We start from the raw sequence: 11471 nt of genomic DNA, 5'->3' as shown, positions 1-11471 counted from the left end.
CTGCCTCTATATACTACACAGCCCTGTATTATCTGCTGTACAGTGCACTGCCTCTATATACTACACAGCCTGTATTATCTGCTGTACAGTGCACTGCCTCTATATGCTACACACCCTGTATTATCTGCTGTACAGTGCACTGCCTCTATATACTACACAGCTTGTATTATCTGCTGTACAGTGCACTGCCTCTATATGCTACACACCCTGTATTATCTGCTGTACAGCGCACTGCCTCTATATACTACACACCCTGTATTATCTGCTGTACAGTGCACTGCCTCTATATACTACACACCCTGTATTATCTGCTGTACAGTGCACTGCCTCTATATACTACACACCCTGTATTATCTGCTGTACAGCGCACTGCCTCTATATATACACACCCTGTATTATCTGCTGTACAGTACACTGCCTCTATATACTACACAGCCCTGTATTATCTGCTGTACAGTGCACTGCCTCTATATACTACACAGACCTGTATTATCTGCTGTACAGTGCACTGCCTCTATATACTACACAGCCCTGTATTATCTGCTGTACAGTGCACTGCCTCTATATACTACACAGCCTGTATTATCTGCTGTACAGTGCACTGCCTCTATATACTACACACCCTGTATTATCTGCTGTACAGTGCACTGCCTCTATATACTACACACCCTGTATTATCTGCTGTACAGTGCACTGCCTCTATATACTACACAGCCCTGTATTATCTGCTGTACAGTGCACTGCCTCTATATACTGCACAGAGCTGTATTATCTGCTGTACAGCGCACTGCCTCTATATACTACACACCCTGTATTATCTGCTGTACAGCACACTGCCTCTATATACTACACACCCTGTATTATCTGCTGTACAGTGCACTGCCTCTATATACTACACACCCTGTATTATCTGCTGTACAGCGCACTGCCTCTATATACTACACAGCCCTGTATTATCTGCTGTACAGTGCACTGCCTCTATATACTACACACCCTGTATTATCTGCTGTACAGTGCACTGCCTCTATATACTACACAGCCCTGTATTATCTGCTGTACAGTACACTGCCTCTATATACTACACACCCTGTATTATCTGCTGTACAGTGCACTGCCTCTATATACTACACAGCCTGTATTATCTGCTGTACAGTGCACTGCCTCTATATACTACACAGAGCTGTATTATCTGCTGTACAGTGCACTGCCTCTATATACTACACACCCTGTATTATCTGCTGTACAGTGCACTGCCTCTATATACTACACACCCTGTATTATCTGCTGTACAGTGCACTGCCTCTATATACTACACACCCTGTATTATCTGCTGTACAGTGCACTGCCTCTATATACTACACAGCCCTGTATTATCTGCTGTACAGTACACTGCCTCTATATACTACACAGCCCTGTATTATCTGCTGTACAGTGCACTGCCTCTATATACTACACAGCCCTGTATTATCTGCTGTACAGTGCACTGCCTATATATACTACACAGCCCTGTATTATCTGCTGTACAGTGCACTGCCTCTATATACTACACACCCTGTATTATCTGCTGTACAGTGCACTGCCTCTATATACTACACACCCTGTATTATCTGCTGTACAGCGCACTGCCTCTATATATACACACCCTGTATTATCTGCTGTACAGTGCACTGCCTCTATATACTACACACCCTGTATTATCTGCTGTACAGTGCACTGCCTCTATATACTACACAGCCCTGTATTATCTGCTGTACAGTGCACTGCCTCTATATACTACACACCCTGTATTATCTGCTGTACAGCGCACTGCCTCTATATACTACACACCCTGTATTATCTGCTGTACAGCGCACTGCCTCTATATACTACACACCCTGTATTATCTGCTGTACAGTGCACTGCCTCTATATACTACACACCCTGTATTATCTGCTGTACAGTGCACTGCCTCTATATACTACACACCCTGTATTATCTGCTGTACAGTGCACTGCCTCTATATACTACACAGCCCTGTATTATCTGCTGTACAGTGCACTGCCTCTATATACTACACACCCTGTATTATCTGCTGTACAGGGCACTGCCTCTATATACTACACAGCCCTGTATTATCTGCTGTACAGTGCACTGCCTCTATATACTACACAGCCCTGTATTATCTGCTGTACAGTGCACTGCCTCTATATACTACACAGCCCTGTATTATCTGCTGTACAGTGCACTGCCTCTATATACTACACAGCCCTGTATTATCTGCTGTACAGTGCACTGCCTCTATATACTACACACCCTGTATTATCTGCTGTACAGCGCACTGCCTCTATATACTACACAGCCCTGTATTATCTGCTGTACAGTGCACTGCCTCTATATACTACACACCCTGTATTATCTGCTGTACAGTGCACTGCCTCTATATACTACACACCCTGTATTATCTGCTGTACAGCGCACTGCCTCTATATACTACACAGCCCTGTATTATCTGCTGTACAGTGCACTGCCTCTATATACTACACACCCTGTATTATCTGCTGTACAGCGCACTGCCTCTATATACTACACAGCCCTGTATTATCTGCTGTACAGCGCACTGCCTCTATATACTACACACCCTGTATTATCTGCTGTACAGTGCACTGCCCCTATATACTACACAGCCTGTATTATCTGCTGTACAGTGCACTGCCTCTATATACTACACACCCTGTATTATCTGCTGTACAGTGCACTGCCTCTATATACTGCACACCCTGTATTATCTGCTGTACAGTGCACTGCCTCTATATACTGCACACCCTGTATTATCTGCTGTACAGTGCACTGCCTCTATATACTACACAGCCCTGTATTATCTGCTGTACAGTGCACTGCCTCTATATACTACACACCCTGTATTATCTGCTGTACAGTGCACTGCCTCTATATACTACACACCCTGTATTATCTGCTGTACAGCGCACTGCCTCTATATACTACACACCCTGTATTATCTGCTGTACAGTGCACTGCCTCTATATACTACACACCCTGTATTATCTGCTGTACAGTGCACTGCCTCTATATACTACACACCCTGTATTATCTGCTGTACAGTGCACTGCCTCTATATACTACACACCCTGTATTATCTGCTGTACAGTGCACTGCCTCTATATACTACACACCCTGTATTATCTGCTGTACAGTGCACTGCCTCTATATACTACACACCCTGTATTATCTGCTGTACAGTGCACTGCCTCTATATACTACACACCCTGTATTATCTGCTGTACAGCGCACTGCCTCTATATACTACACACCCTGTATTATCTGCTGTACAGCGCACTGCCTCTATATACTACACACCCTGTATTATCTGCTGTACAGCGCACTGCCTCTATATACTACACACCCTGTATTATCTGCTGTACAGTGCACTGCCTCTATATACTACACACCCTGTATTATCTGCTGTACAGTGCACTGCCCCTATATACTACACACCCTGTATTATCTGCTGTACAGCGCACTGCCTCTATATACTACACACCCTGTATTATCTGCTGTACAGTGCACTGCCTCTATATACTACACACCCTGTATTATCTGCTGTACAGTGCACTGCCTCTATACACTACACACCCTGTATTATCTGCTGTACAGTGCACTGCCTCTATATACTACACAGCCTGTATTATCTGCTGTACAGTGCACTGCCTCTATATACTACACACCCTGTATTATCTGCTGTACAGTGCACTGCCTCTATATACTACACGCCCTGTATTATCTGCTGTACAGTGCACTGCCTCTATATACTACACACCCTGTATTATCTGCTGTACAGTGCACTGCCTCTATATACTACACAGCCCTGTATTATCTGCTGTACAGTGCACTGCCTCTATATACTACACAGCCTGTATTATCTGCTGTACAGTGCACTGCCTCTATATACTGCACACCCTGTATTATCTGCTGTACAGCGCACTGCCTCTATATACTACACAGCCTGTATTATCTGCTGTACAGCGCACTGCCTCTATATACTACACAGCCTGTATTATCTGCTGTACAGCGCACTGCCTCTATATACTACACAGCCTGTATTATCTGCTGTACAGTGCACTGCCTCTATATACTACACCCTGTATTATCTGCTGTACAGTGCACTGCCTCTATATACTACACACCCTGTATAATCTGCTGTACAGTGCACTGCCTCTATATACTACACACCCTGTATTATCTGCTGTACAGTGCACTGCCTCTATATACTACACACCCTGTATTATCTGCTGTACAGCGCACCGCCTCTATATACTACACAGCCTGTATTATCTGCTGTACAGTGCACTGCCTCTATATACTACACACCCTGTATTATCTGCTGTACAGCGCACCGCCTCTATATACTACACAGCCTGTATTATCTGCTGTACAGTGCACTGCCTCTATATACTACACACCCTGTATTATCTGCTGTACAGTGCACTGCCTCTATATACTACACAGCCCTGTATTATCTGCTGTACAGTGCACTGCCTCTATATACTACACAGCCTGTATTATCTGCTGTACAGCGCACTGCCTCTATATACTACACACCCTGTATTATCTGCTGTACAGTGCACTGCCTCTATATACTACACACCCTGTATTATCTGCTGTACAGTGCACTGCCTCTATATACTACACACCCTGTATTATCTGCTGTACAGTGCACTGCCTCTATATACTACACACCCTGTATTATCTGCTGTACAGTGCACTGCCTCTATATACTACACACCCTGTATTATCTGCTGTACAGTGCACTGCCTCTATATACTACACACCCTGTATTATCTGCTGTACAGTGCACTGCCTCTATATACTACACACCCTGTATTATCTGCTGTACAGTGCACTGCCTCTATATACTACACAGCCCTGTATTATCTGCTGTACAGTACACTGCCTCTATATACTACACACCCTGTATTATCTGCTGTACAGTGCACTGCCTCTATATACTACACACCCTGTATTATCTGCTGTACAGTGCACTGCCTCTATATACTACACACCCTGTATTATCTGCTGTACAGTGCACTGCCTCTATATACTACACACCCTGTATTATCTGCTGTACAGTGCACTGCCTCTATATACTACACACCCTGTATTATCTGCTGTACAGTGCACTGCCTCTATATACTACACACCCTGTATTATCTGCTGTACAGTGCACTGCCTCTATATACTACACACCCTGTATTATCTGCTGTACAGTGCACTGCCTCTATATACTACACACCCTGTATTATCTGCTGTACAGTGCACTGCCTCTATATACTACACACCCTGTATTATCTGCTGTACAGCGCACTGCCTCTATATACTACACACCCTGTATTATCTGCTGTACAGTGCACTGCCTCTATATACTACACACCCTGTATTATCTGCTGTACAGCGCACTGCCTCTATATACTACACACCCTGTATTATCTGCTGTACAGTGCACTGCCTCTATATACTACACAGCCCTGTATTATCTGCTGTACAGTGCACTGCCTCTATATACTACACACCCTGTATTATCTGCTGTACAGCGCACTGTCTCTATATACTACACACCATGTATTATCTGCTGTACAGTGCACTGCCTCTATATACTACACACCCTGTATTATCTGCTGTACAGTGCACTGCCTCTATATATTACACACCCTGTATTATCTGCTGTACAGTGCACTGCCTCTATATACTACACAGCCCTGTATTATCTGCTGTACAGTGCACTGCCTCTATATACTACACAGCCCTGTATTATCTGCTGTACAGTGCACTGCCTCTATATACTACACACCCTGTATTATCTGCTGTACAGTACACTGCCTCTATATACTACACAGCCCTGTATTATCTGCTGTACAGCGCACTGCCTCTATATACTACACACCCTGTATTATCTGCTGTACAGTGCACTGCCTCTATATACTACACACCCTGTATTATCTGCTGTACAGTGCACTGCCTCTATATACTACACACCCTGTATTATCTGCTGTACAGTGCACTGCCTCTATATACTACACACCCTGTATTATCTGCTGTACAGTGCACTGCCTCTATATACTACACAGCCCTGTATTATCTGCTGTACAGCGCACTGCCTCTATATACTACACACCCTGTATTATCTGCTGTACAGTGCACTGCCTCTATATACTACACACCCTGTATTATCTGCTGTACAGTGCACTGCCTCTATATACTACACACCCTGTATTATCTGCTGTACAGTGCACTGCCTCTATATACTACACAGCCCTGTATTATCTGCTGTACAGCGCACTGCCTCTATACACTACACACCCTGTATTATCTGCTGTACAGTGCACTGCCTCTATATACTACACAGCCCTGTATTATCTGCTGTACAGTGCACTGCCTCTATATACTACACACCCTGTATTATCTGCTGTACAGTGCACTGCCTCTATATACTACACACCCTGTATTATCTGCTGTACAGTGCACTGCCTCTATATACTACATACCCTGTATTATCTGCTGTACAGTGCACTGCCTCTATATACTACACACCCTGTATTATCTGCTGTACAGTGCACTGCCTCTATATACTACACAGCCCTGTATTATCTGCTGTACAGTGCACTGCCTCTATATACTACACAGCCCTGTATTATCTGCTGTACAGCGCACTGCCTCTATATACTACACACCCTGTATTATCTGCTGTACAGTGCACTGCCTCTATATACTGCACAGAGCTGTATTATCTGCTGTACAGTGCACTGCCTCTATATACTACACACCCTGTATTATCTGCTGTACAGCACACTGCCTCTATATACTACACAGCCCTGTATTATCTGCTGTACAGTGCACTGCCTCTATATACTACACACCCTGTATTATCTGCTGTACAGTGCACTGCCTCTATATACTACACACCCTGTATTATCTGCTGTACAGTGCACTGCCTCTATATACTACACACCCTGTATTATCTGCTGTACAGTGCACTGCCTCTATATACTACACACCCTGTATTATCTGCTGTACAGTGCACTGCCTCTATATACTACACACCCTGTATTATCTGCTGTACAGTGCACTGCCTCTATATACTACACACCCTGTATTATCTGCTGTACAGTGCACTGCCTCTATATACTACACACCCTGTATTATCTGCTGTACAGTGCGCTGCCTCTATATACTACACACCCTGTATTATCTGCTGTACAGTGCGCTGCCTCTATATACTACACACCCTGTATTATCTGCTGTACAGCGCACTGCCTCTATATACTACACAGCCCTGTATTATCTGCTGTACAGTGCACTGCCTCTATATACTACACACCCTGTATTATCTGCTGTACAGTGCACTGCCTCTATATACTACACAGCCCTGTATTATCTGCTGTACAGTGCACTGCCTCTATATACTACACAGCCTGTATTATCTGCTGTACAGTGCACTGCCTCTATATGCTACACACCCTGTATTATCTGCTGTACAGTGCACTGCCTCTATATACTACACAGCTTGTATTATCTGCTGTACAGTGCACTGCCTCTATATACTACACAGCCCTGTATTATCTGCTGTACAGTGCACTGCCTCTATATACTGCACACCCTGTATTATCTGCTGTACAGTGCACTGCCTCTATATACTACACACCCTGTATTATCTGCTGTACAGTGCACTGCCTCTATATGCTACACACCCTGTATTATCTGCTGTACAGCGCACTGCCTCTATATACTACACACCCTGTATTATCTGCTGTACAGTGCACTGCCTCTATATACTACACACCCTGTATTATCTGCTGTACAGTGCACTGCCTCTATATACTACACACCCTGTATTATCTGCTGTACAGCGCACTGCCTCTATATATACACACCCTGTATTATCTGCTGTACAGTACACTGCCTCTATATACTACACAGCCCTGTATTATCTGCTGTACAGTGCACTGCCTCTATATACTACACAGACCTGTATTATCTGCTGTACAGTGCACTGCCTCTATATACTACACAGCCCTGTATTATCTGCTGTACAGTGCACTGCCTCTATATACTACACAGCCTGTATTATCTGCTGTACAGTGCACTGCCTCTATATACTACACACCCTGTATTATCTGCTGTACAGTGCACTGCCTCTATATACTACACACCCTGTATTATCTGCTGTACAGTGCACTGCCTCTATATACTACACAGCCCTGTATTATCTGCTGTACAGTGCACTGCCTCTATATACTGCACAGAGCTGTATTATCTGCTGTACAGCGCACTGCCTCTATATACTACACACCCTGTATTATCTGCTGTACAGCACACTGCCTCTATATACTACACACCCTGTATTATCTGCTGTACAGTGCACTGCCTCTATATACTACACACCCTGTATTATCTGCTGTACAGCGCACTGCCTCTATATACTACACAGCCCTGTATTATCTGCTGTACAGTGCACTGCCTCTATATACTACACACCCTGTATTATCTGCTGTACAGTGCACTGCCTCTATATACTACACAGCCCTGTATTATCTGCTGTACAGTACACTGCCTCTATATACTACACACCCTGTATTATCTGCTGTACAGTGCACTGCCTCTATATACTACACAGCCTGTATTATCTGCTGTACAGTGCACTGCCTCTATATACTACACAGAGCTGTATTATCTGCTGTACAGTGCACTGCCTCTATATACTACACACCCTGTATTATCTGCTGTACAGTGCACTGCCTCTATATACTACACACCCTGTATTATCTGCTGTACAGTGCACTGCCTCTATATACTACACACCCTGTATTATCTGCTGTACAGTGCACTGCCTCTATATACTACACAGCCCTGTATTATCTGCTGTACAGTACACTGCCTCTATATACTACACAGCCCTGTATTATCTGCTGTACAGTGCACTGCCTCTATATACTACACAGCCCTGTATTATCTGCTGTACAGTGCACTGCCTATATATACTACACAGCCCTGTATTATCTGCTGTACAGTGCACTGCCTCTATATACTACACACCCTGTATTATCTGCTGTACAGTGCACTGCCTCTATATACTACACACCCTGTATTATCTGCTGTACAGTGCACTGCCTCTATATACTACACACCCTGTATTATCTGCTGTACAGTGCACTGCCTCTATATATACACACCCTGTATTATCTGCTGTACAGTGCACTGCCTCTATATACTACACAGCCCTGTATTATCTGCTGTACAGTGCACTGCCTCTATATACTACACAGCCTGTATTATCTGCTGTACAGTGCACTGCCTCTATATACTACACAGAGCTGTATTATCTGCTGTACAGTGCACTGCCTCTATATACTACACACCCTGTATTATCTGCTGTACAGTGCACTGCCTCTATATACTACACACCCTGTATTATCTGCTGTACAATGCACTGCCTCTATATACTACACAGCCCTGTATTATCTGCTGTACAGTACACTGCCTCTATATACTACACAGCCCTGTATTATCTGCTGTACAGTGCACTGCCTCTATATACTACACACCCTGTATTATCTGCTGTACAGTGCACTGCCTCTATATACTACACAGCCCTGTATTATCTGCTGTACAGTGCACTGCCTCTATATACTACACAGCCCTGTATTATCTGCTGTACAGTGCACTGCCTCTATATACTACACACCCTGTATTATCTGCTGTACAGTACACTGCCTCTATATACTACACAGCCCTGTATTATCTGCTGTACAGTGCACTGCCTCTATATACTACACACCCTGTATTATCTGCTGTACAGTGCACTGCCTCTATATACTACACACCCTGTATTATCTGCTGTACAGCGCACTGCCTCTATATACTACACACCCTGTATTATCTGCTGTACAGTGCACTGCCTATATATACTACACAGCCCTGTATTATCTGCTGTACAGTGCACTGCCTCTATATACTACACAGCCCTGTATTATCTGCTGTACAGTGCACTGCCTCTATATACTACACAGCCCTGTATTATCTGCTGTACAGTGCACTGCCTCTATATACTACACACCCTGTATTATCTGCTGTACAGTGCACTGCCTCTATATACTACACACCCTGTATTATCTGCTGTACAGTGCACTGCCTCTATATACTACACACCCTGTATTATCTGCTGTACAGTGCACTGCCTCTATATACTACACACCCTGTATTATCTGCTGTACAGTGCACTGCCTCTATATACTACACAGCCTGTATTATCTGCTGTACAGTGCACTGCCTCTATATACTACACACCCTGTATTATCTGCTGTACAGCGCACTGCCTCTATATACTACACACCCTGTATTATCTGCTGTACAGTGCACTGCCTCTATATACTACACAGCCCTGTATTATCTGCTGTACAGTGCACTGCCTCTATATACTACACAGCCCTGTATTATCTGCTGTACAGCGCACTGCCTCTATATACTACACAGCCCTGTATTATCTGCTGTACAGTGCACTGCCTCTATATACTACACACCCTGTATTATCTGCTGTACAGCGCACTGCCTCTATATACTACACACCCTGTATTATCTGCTGTACAGTGCACTGCCTCTATATACTACACAGCCCTGTATTATCTGCTGTACAGTGCACTGCCTCTATATACTACACACCCTGTATTATCTGCTGTACAGCGCACTGCCTCTATATACTACACACCCTGTATTATCTGCTGTACAGTGCACTGCCTCTATATACTACACATCCTGTATTATCTGCTGTACAGTGCACTGCCTCTATATACTACACAGCCCTGTATTATCTGCTGTACAGTGCACTGCCTCTATATACTACACACCCTGTATTATCTGCTGTACAGTGCACTGCCTCTATATACTACACACCCTGTATTATCTGCTGTACAGTGCACTGCCTCTATATACTACACACCCTGTATTATCTGCTGTACAGTGCACTGCCTCTATATTGAGCTGCAGCTTCTCTCTGTGTCTGTGACTGCATGCTGTGAGAGGGGAGGAGGGGATGCAGCTTCTCTCTTATCTCTGTGGGAGGTGCAGCTGTAGACATCTGCCTGCATGTACTATACATGTGTAGTATGTGATGTAACAGCAGCTCTGGTGGTGACTAGAGTGTTGGGTCAGCACCCAGTACCGGGCAGTGGTGCCGCCTCTCGCTCTTGGCCGTGGGAGCAGACAATGTTATCATAACCGGACGAGAAGAAAATGCGACAAATTATCTAATAATAACAAGCGCTGAAATATCGGAGACTGCGGAGGAAATCCTGCGGGAGGGGAGGGTGGAGCGTCAGCTCTTCTGTCAGCGGGGGTCACCTCAGGGTTAGGGTACAGCCACATTCCTTACATGGGGGAGTGCAGCACTGGAGCACAGACTTCAGCTCCGACGAGTCAGCGGTGAG

The sequence above is a fragment of the Engystomops pustulosus genome, chromosome 4 (assembly GCF_040894005.1).
Source record: "Engystomops pustulosus chromosome 4, aEngPut4.maternal, whole genome shotgun sequence".
NCBI classification, from domain to species: domain Eukaryota; kingdom Metazoa; phylum Chordata; class Amphibia; order Anura; family Leptodactylidae; genus Engystomops; species Engystomops pustulosus.
This window is presented reverse-complemented; position numbering follows the sequence as displayed.